Genomic DNA, 11,582 nt, shown 5'->3' on the forward strand with positions numbered 1-11,582 from the left:
CTTTTGGTGTCCCAAGTCATCGGTTTAACTTAAATCCCAAATCGAGGAAAATTGTCGACTTCCCATTTGGGGTCTGCGAACCAGAAATTCTGAATAAGGAATTCTGTTGACCCGAGGGAGGGTGTTAGGCACCCCCGGATCCCGTGGTTCTAGCACGGTCGCTTAAATTATTATAATTGGCTAAAATCTGATTTTAATACATGTTCAAACATATAGCGCAATTTTATAATTATTTACCGCTTTTTAATTAATTTTTAAGAAGGTGAACGTCGTTTAAAAATATGTTTTTGGATCACGTCGCATGAAATGCACCCGGATCCTCGACATATTCTTATTCAACGTTTTGAGATTTGTATTTGGGTCGCATGAAATGCACACCCGTATTTAGGAAGGTAAAATTATTAAAAGCGCACCTAAAGCGACTAACGTATTATTAACTTTGTGGAGGGCCGTGAAATTCGCTAAACAGCCCGCTCCGAATTCTAAGTTTAACTAAGCATTTAATGAGGGCCCCGCAATTTATGTGTTTTTTTTGGCGAGGCTCATCTTATTTTTATTTAAAGGCCAACCTAAAGCAACTACAATTTTTCTATTTATTTTTGTCTCTAAAAAGGCCTAATTAATTTACATTTATAAATTCGGGCCTCGAGTTCAAGTCCGAATTCAAATAAAAGGGAGGACCTTCTTAATTTGAACCCGCTACCTAACTCAAAACCTAAATTCATATTTGCAAATTAATCCCCTATTCCTAATATAATTGTTTCTAAAGAGCTTTTGACTTATAACAATTTTTGGGCCTAAAAATTGGCCCAAACATGAAGGTTCAGTCACATAAGCTGGGCAGTTAATTTCAGGGAATCGTCCAATTGGGGCTCAAATGAGCCCAGTCCAAACGATACGAGCAGTTCAAATGGGTCTGGGCAGGCGCTGGGCCTATTCGGGGCCCACGCGGTCATAAGCCCAAAATCGAAACCACTGTTATTATTAAGGCAATGAAGAGAGAAGACTTGGGGATCAATTTTACTCAGCATATGATAAACAATTTATAATGATTGACCTGTAAACTCATTTACATTGGTTAACACTTAAACAGGGATTTAAGCATGAATATAGTACGAGAAGACTTATGACAAAAAGCTGATGATTAGCAATTAAACTAACAACCAGGCCACACATTGATCATTATTCAACAGTTAGCCTTTCAATACGGCAACATCCAACAATACTTATGGACTAATTCCTAAGTGGGCATTTTAAGGCTATTACACGTTAACTACAGCAATTTTAACGGGCTAGTATACCTAACATTGCTCAGCCACAAAATTAACTGGATCCTAACACTACGAAATGCAAAATTCGGGTAATTCATGACTGAAATCAAGTTAATTCGTAGTCCTTCACAAAATGAGTCCAACAGTCCTAAGTAATATGGTTTAGAGTCAGCAATCTAAAAGCCCTATAGTTTAATTACAAACAAGTCTAGGTAGTCCTAATTAATACAATAAATCCTATCTAACACCAAGTATATATTTGTTTAAGCTAAGCTACAGCTACTCATTAGACTAACGATGAAAACAAAGGCAGATTCATGTGCGCAAGGCTTCATCATTTGATTTCACAATTATTCATGTACATCGAATGACACTCCACATCATTAGAGCCAATAGTGTACCCGGAATTGGGCAAAATGAAAGGAAATCGAGGTCAGCTAGGCAGCAACAGTATACAGCAGCAATTTGATATACTTTGAATCCAGCAACTAATGTCAACCAGCCCAGCAATTGATATTTAGTGGCAAAACAGTAGGCGCCCAAAATAAGCTTAAATGACTCAAGTTTGACTTGATATAACCCCAAATGCATTCAACAAACTCCCAGGAAGGTCCAGAACACTTCAGCAACTAAGTAGTGAGTCAGATGATGTGAATCAACTACTAAAAAAAATCAAAATTAGCCTAAGGTTTCTAATAGAACAGTATTTTTGGGATTTTTGAAAGTTTTCTGTTGTTTTTGGTTTTTTTCTGCAGGATTTGAGATCTAAAATGAGGGTTTCTACTACTAGAGTTCAGATTTGAACTTCTTTTTACTTTGAAATTCAAATCTGAAGTTCTGATTGGAAGAAGAAGATTTTTGAAGGGGAAATTAAAAGCTGGAATATTTTTGGGGAATTTTCAGAGGTCTAAACTTGTAATCCAAGGCATTAGACACGCCTTTTATAGGCAGAAAAGGGGACAGAAGGTTCTGGTTTACTCATTTTCCCCCCTTTTTATTTTCAGAAATTGTACCTTAATCCCTAATTTTATGGCTTGTTGCCCAAGTTACTGCATTAAAAATGCAGAAACTTACACTAAGACCCCCTTCTAGAAGGATCTAGGTATTCTAGCTTTGTTTTCCTACCTATGGAATGCCTATACTACCCTTACTTGAGTTCTAAAATTACTAACACTAGTCAAACCCCTTCAGCTATAACCAATCACCTAAACCTAATTAACTTTGAAACTAAACACTAGATTAAAGAACAATTATCAATCATACATCAAAAGAAACTTAGATCAACTAATTTGGAAATAATTGCTGCATAAACTAATTACTGAAACAATCACTGATTTGAAATGTACCACTAAACTAATAGAAAACTTAAAAACAAACAAAAGCTAACAAGAAAAATCCAAGAATAAACAGAATCATCAATCAAATCGTCAAACTGAAACTAAGCTAAAAATAGAATTTCAAACCCAACCAAACTTATTACTGATCGAAAGAAAAATATGCCTAAACTATTTTGACTAATCAGAGAATAACAAATTCATGCTACTGGCTAAAACAAATCAAACAGAGCAAAACAATCAGGAACAAAAAGAAAGTTAATCAAAGATTACAAACAGGGCCTAATTTTATTAACAAACAGGATTTAATTAAACATGTTTGTTATGAAAAGGAAAACGAACTCACTGATTGTGGTCTTCTACTGACTGACTTTAATCTTGATGGTTTTCTTTGGTATTTTGGATCACAACCGCCCTTAATAAGAAAACACATGATTGAGGGCTATTATAGCCCAAAATCAACAAAATCCCCAATATTAGGGTTTTAGGGTTTCTGGCCATTTTTCGATCTAAAATTCGAGGAGATGTGGTGATGTTCGAAGAAATCTGGTTGGGGATTGGAGATGAGGGAAGTTAGGGGAGTGTAGGGTGTGAATTTGGAGCCGTTTGGACAAACTTGCGTTTTGGTCGAGATTTTGATTTGAAATTTGAAGCTTTTGGTGAGGATTTGAGGGAAGTTAAGGCTAGATATGGAAAGAGGAGGAGGAGAGGATTCAATGGTGTAATTTTGGGGTGATTTGGAGCATCGCCGCCGGCGGAGGCGATTTCCGGCCGGCGGCGTACGGTGGGGTGACGGTGGCGTTACGCCGGCGTTACAGGGAGACAGAGTACGAGGAAGAAATGATGTATTTTAGGTTTTGTATGATTTTTCGGACAGTTTTATGTAAATACAAAAATCAATTGTGGCCGTTGGATTAGAGAAAATTGACGGCTTGGATTGTGTGACGCCAAACGGCGTCGTTTTATCATGGGGGAACTGGACCGGGTAATGGGAGATTGGGCTTGGGCGAACGGGTTCCGGTGGGAATGAAGTGGGTTTGAGGGGTTCTGGGCTCGATTTTGGCCCAAGACTGATGGCCTGATTTACTCTTCTCTTGTTTTAATTCAATTAATCACTTTCTTTTTATTAATTTCCTTTTCTTTTCTTTTCCCTTTTTTATTTATTTGTTTTGTTTATTTCTTTACAAAATTAAAACTAACAAAACCTAATTTAACTCCCCAAACTTAGACCAATTAATTTCTAAAAGAATAAACTAAGTCCTAATTTAAAATTGTGAAAAGACCATTTTGTTATTTTTCTCTTATTTTAGTAATATTAATTAACTAGTAAGACTAAAAATATAAAATCGAATTCTAGATGCAAATGCACTATTTTTGTACTTTTTATGAATTATGGCAACTAAGATGCACACAAAAATGCAAACAAGGCACAAAATCATGCAATTAATTCAAATAATAAAGAAAAATTCTAATTCTAAGGAATTTATAGGAGTAATTTAAGCATGGCAAAAATCACGTGTTCACAAAGGGTATATTAGGAAATCTAATAGGGGAATATTTGTGTAGCTGACTGAGGGAAGCTTCCTGGAAGCTGGGGTAGGGACTTAACTGAAATTCTGAATTTTACACTAAGGATATCTAAGCAAAAATGAAAATTAGAAAAGGTCTTAAGTGAAAAAATGAGTTTGTTTCTGCAGCCCTAAAACGTTGCCTATAAAGGCAGCTTTTCTTCAAGCTCTAGTCAGAAATGAAGAGACAAAAAATTCATGAAAAGGCTGAAACGGCTGAGTTTCTTTGAGAAAATTCTGAATTCCTACATTCCATTGTTGAAAACTACCAAAATTCTGCTTGTTTTGGATTTCTGATTTCTCTTTGTTAGCTAAAACACTTGAAAAGCTCCCTGGTTACACTTCTGGTTTGAGAAATGGCTTGAGTTTTGGTTGGAAGCTGGGTTTTGATTTGTTATTCTTCCACTGCTTCATCAATCGTTCCTGAGCTGATTTCACTGTTCTACTGCTGAATCTGGGACTCTTTTCTGTTGCTTGCTGCTTACTGAATCCTCACTTCTTTTTTCTTCTCTCTTATATTCAGGTATTTTTCCAAATCATTGTCAACAAGTGATGTATTTCGAGTTGGAGCCTGACTGAATACAAGTCACATTTGAATTTCATTCCACTTGCTTTCTTTTATCTCTTTGGTGTTCTGTAATAAATCCTGAATCATACATGTGACCTTAGTTGTCTCATGTCTTTAGTATGCTATATAAATGAATGCGTGCTCTTTAAGAGTTTGGGTGTTGATTAATTCTCTAGATTTTGTTACTTTTGGTATTGAAAAAGAGTTAGTTGGTTTGAAGTTTCATGTTGTGTTTCTAAGATTAGCTTAAGTTTGAATCCAAGCATGAATATTTGTCAGTTTGAAGTCAAGCATGTGTTCTTAGTAGTATTCAAAGTTTTCCTGGAGTACTAGTTATTGGGTAGTGATGAGATTTATCAGTTTGTGTTTGAGTGTAAAAGGTCGTTTTGCTTTAGTATAGACTCGATGTTGAGTCTGGGATCCTCAATCTTGTTCGTTACAGGGTTTGGGCTCATTGAGCCTTGGATTCTGAAGTCATTTGCAAGGGAAAATGGCTTGCTATTGCTATTTTGGGCTTGTTTCTTGAGCCCAGTAACTCATTCGTTTGGCTACTGGATTGATCTGGTAGCAGATTTGACTCAAGAATGCATGAAAGATAAAATTAGAAATTTAGCTTAATTAATTTGTGTTAAATGTTTAAAATCAGAGTTTAAGTTTGTTAATTTGATTTCATGTTCCATGTTAGCATCAGTTGGTTTGCATTATTTGATTTGGGTATGAATCATTTGGATCATAAGAACTGGGCCTAACGCTGGCCCAGCTGAAGAACGTTTGAATTCAAATTCAATTACACAACCCATGAGGTGCTCGTTGTTTCTGGGCTCATTTGGGCACAATCCTGGGAGCATTTATTAATGGATTGTTTACCCTTTTTGCTACTTGGTCCTGTTTTGTTTCATCAGATACAGCTTTGCAATTTCCTTTTAGATAATTGATCCCTTAGTATGGTGCCTTTAGTTGATAAGTAAGGCCGTTTTTTTATTTATTTAAAAAGTAAGTAGAATTCCTTTAAGCCTTCAGCTAATTATTTGGACCTTGATTAGACTTGAGGTGAGCCATATCAGACAAGTATAAATTATGGCCCTCAAAACTAAGTTTAGAAGTCCTTTTAATAAAATGAATTGAGGTGTGCCGTGCCGAATAAAATCTCAAAATGCATGGCCCTCGCTTAATTAATATTTTAATCCTTAGAAATCGAGGCGTGCCATTTAGTTGAATTTCCATGGCCCTCGCAAACTTAAAAGTGCGTAGTTGCTTTAGGCGCGCTATTTTAAAAATTACCTTCCTAAACTCGGGTGTGCATTTCATGTGACCCAAATTTAACTCTCAACAACGTTAAATAAAATATGTCGCGGACTGCGGGTGCATTTCATGTGGCGTGGTCCAAAGATGTGTTTTGGATGACGTTGAAATTTTCCTTAAAAATAATTAAAAGCGGTAAATAAGTTGAAATTATACCATAGGCTAAAACATGTATTAAAATTAGATAATAGGCCAATTATGATAGTTTAAGCGACCGTGCTAGAACCACGGAATCCGGGGGTGCCTAACACCTTCCCTCGGGTTAACAGAATTCCTTATTCAGAATTTCTGGTTCGCAGACTTCAAAAGGAAAGTCGAATCTTCCTCGATTTGGGATTTTAAAATAAACCAGTGACTTGGGACACTAGAAAACAAACCATCCCAAGTGGTGACTCTGAACAAAAAATGAATAAATAATCCCATTTCGAATAATGTCACTTCAATTTGAAAAACTCCCTTATATACACCCTCGGGGTGTGTAAAAGGAGGTGTGACACGACAAACCAGAAGAGACATATATTTCAGACATCTTGATTTTTTTGTTAATCAATAAAGGCTCAACTTTTACAACCAAATGCAAGATTCGAAGGAAAAAGAAAGTGATTAATTAGTTGATAAAGAGATATTTTGGGGAAGAAGTTGATATGAGCATACCTGATGACCTAGGAACTAAATTGGTGAAGGAGACGACTGAAATAAGTGTGTATAAGGTAAAAATAACTAACCCAGGTAATAAAGGGTGGGTCGAATCAGTTAAATAGATAAAAAAAAAAATCCAATTTCAATTTCAGCCCCACAGAGACACGTGGCCAAATAAAAGGTTGCCACATCATTTAATGAGAGGCCCACATGTGTTGTCGTTAGTCGCGGGGGGCAATTTTGATAATAGAATTAACGTCCCATGCATTTTCAGACGAATAAATGGATGAGATTTTTTTTTATATAAACCACATATCGTACGATAGGGGTAGTTTATGTCATTTCCCGTTATAACTTTCAAGTTGTACTTTTTTATAATTCAATTGAAGACTTTACAAATTACGACAAATGAGATGCTATAAAAGCAAATAAATATAAGGTACCGTAATATGCACACCAGGTGCCATAAAAATCTAGAAATATATGTGCTATAATAAGCAAAGAAGAATCTGCAAAACAATAAATGTGGACAACATATGCTTAAACCACTTCCTTAAATGATGGGTTGGTACAATTAAATATTTTTCTTAGTGAAATTAATATTAAGTGTTTGAATAATTTGGATTAAAAATATTTTAGCAACAAAAAAGTAATTTCCATCACAATAAATAGGTAGCAAAATTATAAATGAAAAAATGATAGCGAAAAATAACCAAAAAAATAAATAAATGAATAAAATTGTTTAAGATGAATGTTATTATAAAATACTGGAGAAACTTATTTAGCATAAAATTCCCTATCAAAGTAATACATTGCTTGGTTGATCGCATAATAATAGAAATCATCGAATTACTAATGCAATATTTGATTGGTACTAAACAATATCAATACTAAATTATGCAAGAATTTATGGTTAAAATATCATGGTATAGCCAGTTTTCACACTGGTCAATGAAAAATAGCCAGCGTTTATCAAGTCAATGAAAAATAGCCACTATTTTGCTGCAACAGGGACCGGTCCAGTATAATATACGGGAGTTCTGGTGCATTTGTGTACGAACTCCAGCATATTATGCTGGACCGGTATACTTTGCTAACTCCTGTAAAATATGCGGGAGACTGGAGCACCAGTGCTCCAAACTCCAGTATATTATACTGGACAATTATACTTGCTGGAACTCCCGTAAAATTTGCGGGAGTTCCAGCATAGTTATCCTGGAACTCCCGTAAAATTTACGGGAGTTCAAGCATACTTATGCTGGAACTCCCGTAAAATTTGCGGGCGTATTTTTCCGGATTTTGAATAGTGTTTTCGCTCAGATTTAAAGTGGCTAAATTTTGATGACTTTTGAAACTTGGCTATTTTTCAACGACCAGTGATAAATCTGGCTATTTTTGAATTTCTCCCGAATTTATGTATTGTTTTATGCGTGATAAGATGTGGAACAAGAACTTGTGTATTAACAATGGAAGGATTGAACTATTTAAAAATAAAAAAATTCTTTTAAAATCACTTTATTATTAATCATCTCATTACAATTCATTCATTATTAATCGTTACATAAACAATTTCAAAGTACAACTTGCACGGGTGCCCTATTTAGTCGCCCCCATTTAACCTATACCTACTTTTTAATTTTTTTTTTAAAAAACTTGTACCCACTTTTAAACAAGTTTAGGCCTGTTTCTCCTCTTTCTTCTTCTTTTCTTCTTCGGGTGACAATGATTTTATATGGTATTTGTGAACATATTTTAAGGTAGTTTATGATGTTTTACAATGGTGAGCTGTTATGACGCTTTAATTTTTATTATTGCTTGGGGTTTCTTCTTCTTCTCTTCTTAATTGCAAAATGGGTTCGTTAGTTTTATTGTTGTTTTGACAAATTTATGATTGAGATTTGTTCTTGATGATATTTGGAGGTTATGTTTCAATTTTGAGCTCATTTGGAGTAGATTTGGGTATTAAATCGTATATTGGATTATTATAATTCGAAGAACAAATTTTTGTTTCTGGGAAATTTGCACTTCAAGCCTATTCCGCCTTAAGTGCATGGAAACGCTGGTTGCACTTCAGACCTTTTGGCCTTAAGTGCATCTGAAGTGCAATTTTTTACTTCAGACTTATTGGCCTTAAGTGCATAAAACCATTGGTTACACTTCAGACCTATTTGCCTTAAGGGGTCGTTTGATAGGAGGTATTAGAAAAAATACTGAAAGCATTAGCTCTATGCATTACTAATACCTTGTTTGGTACATTTTTTCAACCTGTGTATAACTAATACTTGTATTAGCTATACATCATACTTGGCATTATCCTATGTATAAGTAATGCATAGAAAACCATGGCATTTTGTAATACCAAGGCTATTAATGCATGTATTAGTATGGTTAAAGACAAAATTATCTTTAAAGTGATAAAGTCCCTTAAAGCTAGAGAATATAGAGGGCATTTTTATAAACAATTATTTTTCTTAGAAATTATGCAATGCATTATAATTTTAATACACCACACCAAACAGTAGATATATAAGAAATAATATCTGCATAACTAATGCTTGCATTACTAACCCATGCATTACTAATACACTGTCACGACCCAAACTCAACCCGTCGTGATGGCGCCAATCGTGGAACTAGTCCAGCCTCAACTCAACGAAAAACCAACCACAATACTAATTTAGAACATTTGCGGAAGAATACTTTTATCATTTAGGAAAATAAAACTGTTCATAATATAAGCAAAATCCATAACACGATTCAACCAGCCCAAAACCAGCGTGTTACGGAGTACATGAGCATATAGAGAAATAACATAGTCTACTACAATGTTACTGAATACAATTGAAACCCCTTAAACCAATAACTGATTCACCAGTATACCTCAAACTGAAACCAATACAACACATAACCGTGCAATCAACTGATCAATAGTAGACTCCCCCACTTGTCTTAAAGCCATAGATCAAAACGCACAATACTCACGATGCCCATACTCTATTACTGCCATAGTGCCATAGTGAGATTCAGCTAAATCCTTCGTAAGCTCATGCAACACAACCCATCTAATACCTCAAATCATTTGCAAATCTCACATTCACCCTCGTAACAGACAAGCCCATTCTCATAAGCGTTCCAAACTCAAATTGTACTACATATGATTCACTGGTAAAAGGGGACTCCCAACAAACAACATCGGGATCACACAAACCTCGACATACCCCGCAGGAGATAACCCACCTGCTTAGCCTCAAACTGGTATCTCTCTACATTCTTCCATAATCATAACTATTACGCAATCACTTAATCCCCCCCGAGTCTGAACTCATAACACAATGTGAAGATCTACTCCACTACACAACTAAACTACACGAGAGGTCCTTCAACACACCCATAGCTCGAGGCCATACGCAACCTCAAGATGGAAGTCAAGCACCCAATAGTCCTTGCTACATCTCCATACTCTTCTTGTCACATTCGAACAATCTGAACACATCTCGCAATCAAATCATACTCACCCCATAGTCATCCAGTCACATAACCCACCAACAAGGACACAAACGGCCATATAAGTCCCAAATGCATGTGCTCACACAATTGAAATCTCAGTACTCAAGCCACAGACAAAATCAGGCCTCAAGTCCTCCAGACCGGCCCATCATCAACATGCCAAAATCACACCTCGCACCTCAACCATGGAACTCACAAGCCGTCGATGTGCAGCTGATACCGAGCGCTCATATGTGCACACGAATGCGTGTAAGGAATTCAAAGAGTTAAGCTTCAAGCTGAATCAATGTCGCACGATAAGAATTCAAGAATGTGAAGCTTTCCTAAAGGTTTTGCAGCCTCTCGAAGATAAGTACAGGCGTCTACGTATCGATCCGCAAGAATCTATTAAACCCGCTCATGATGCGTGAGACCTATGTAACATAGGCTGTGATACCGACTTGTCACAACCCAAATTCAAGCCGTCGTGATGGAGCCTATCGTGGAACTAGGCCAGCCTCAACTCAACAAAAAACCAACCACAATACTAATTTAGAACATTTGCAGAAGAATACTTTTATCATTTAGGTAAAATAAATTGTTCATAACATAAGCAAAATCCATAACACGATTCAACCAGCCCAAAACCAGGGTGTCACGGAGTACATGAGCGTGTAGAGAAATAACATAGTCTTTTACAATGTTTACTAAATACAACTGAAACCCCACTAGAATAAAGAAGGAGGGTCAAGATCTGCGAACGCCATGCAGATACCTCAACAATATACCAAGCCTGCAACCTGATCAATGACAACCACTGGGACCAAAAGCACCTGGATATGCACACAAGGTGCAGGGGGTAACATGAGTACACCAACTCAGTAAGTAATAAGTCCAACCTTTGGACTGATAGATGGTGAAGAACGTAACCTCAACAGAGAATAGAAATAAGCGGTGCAGTAAAGTAGGCATGATATTCTTTTAGGAATACAGTTCAACAGTGGAATAAATACAGATCTGATCAATGTAAAATATAAGGCTCAACTAACTCAGCGTACCAATGCAAAGAATGTATGAAATGCACCATGTGCTCCCACTCTCAAGTGCTCAACCACTCGGTACTGCATATGGCCATCCGGCCCAGGGAAATTCATCCCGGAACATATACAACGCTGACATCAAGTCATCCAGTACCGAGGAACAAGGGTAATCCAACCCTGAGGAAAAATCCATCTCAGGTATATATGTATACACACTCAACCACTCGGTACCGCATATAGCCATCCGGCCCAGGGAAAACCATCCAGGAACATACTCAACAATGATTAGACCTCACTCGGTACCGAGGAAAAATGTCCATCCTTGTGGAGAAATCCATCTCCATATATCAACACTTCGGACAAATCCGTGTCTA

This window comes from Nicotiana attenuata, unplaced genomic scaffold (genome assembly GCF_001879085.1).
Source record: "Nicotiana attenuata strain UT unplaced genomic scaffold, NIATTr2, whole genome shotgun sequence".
Taxonomy (NCBI): Eukaryota; Viridiplantae; Streptophyta; class Magnoliopsida; order Solanales; family Solanaceae; genus Nicotiana; species Nicotiana attenuata.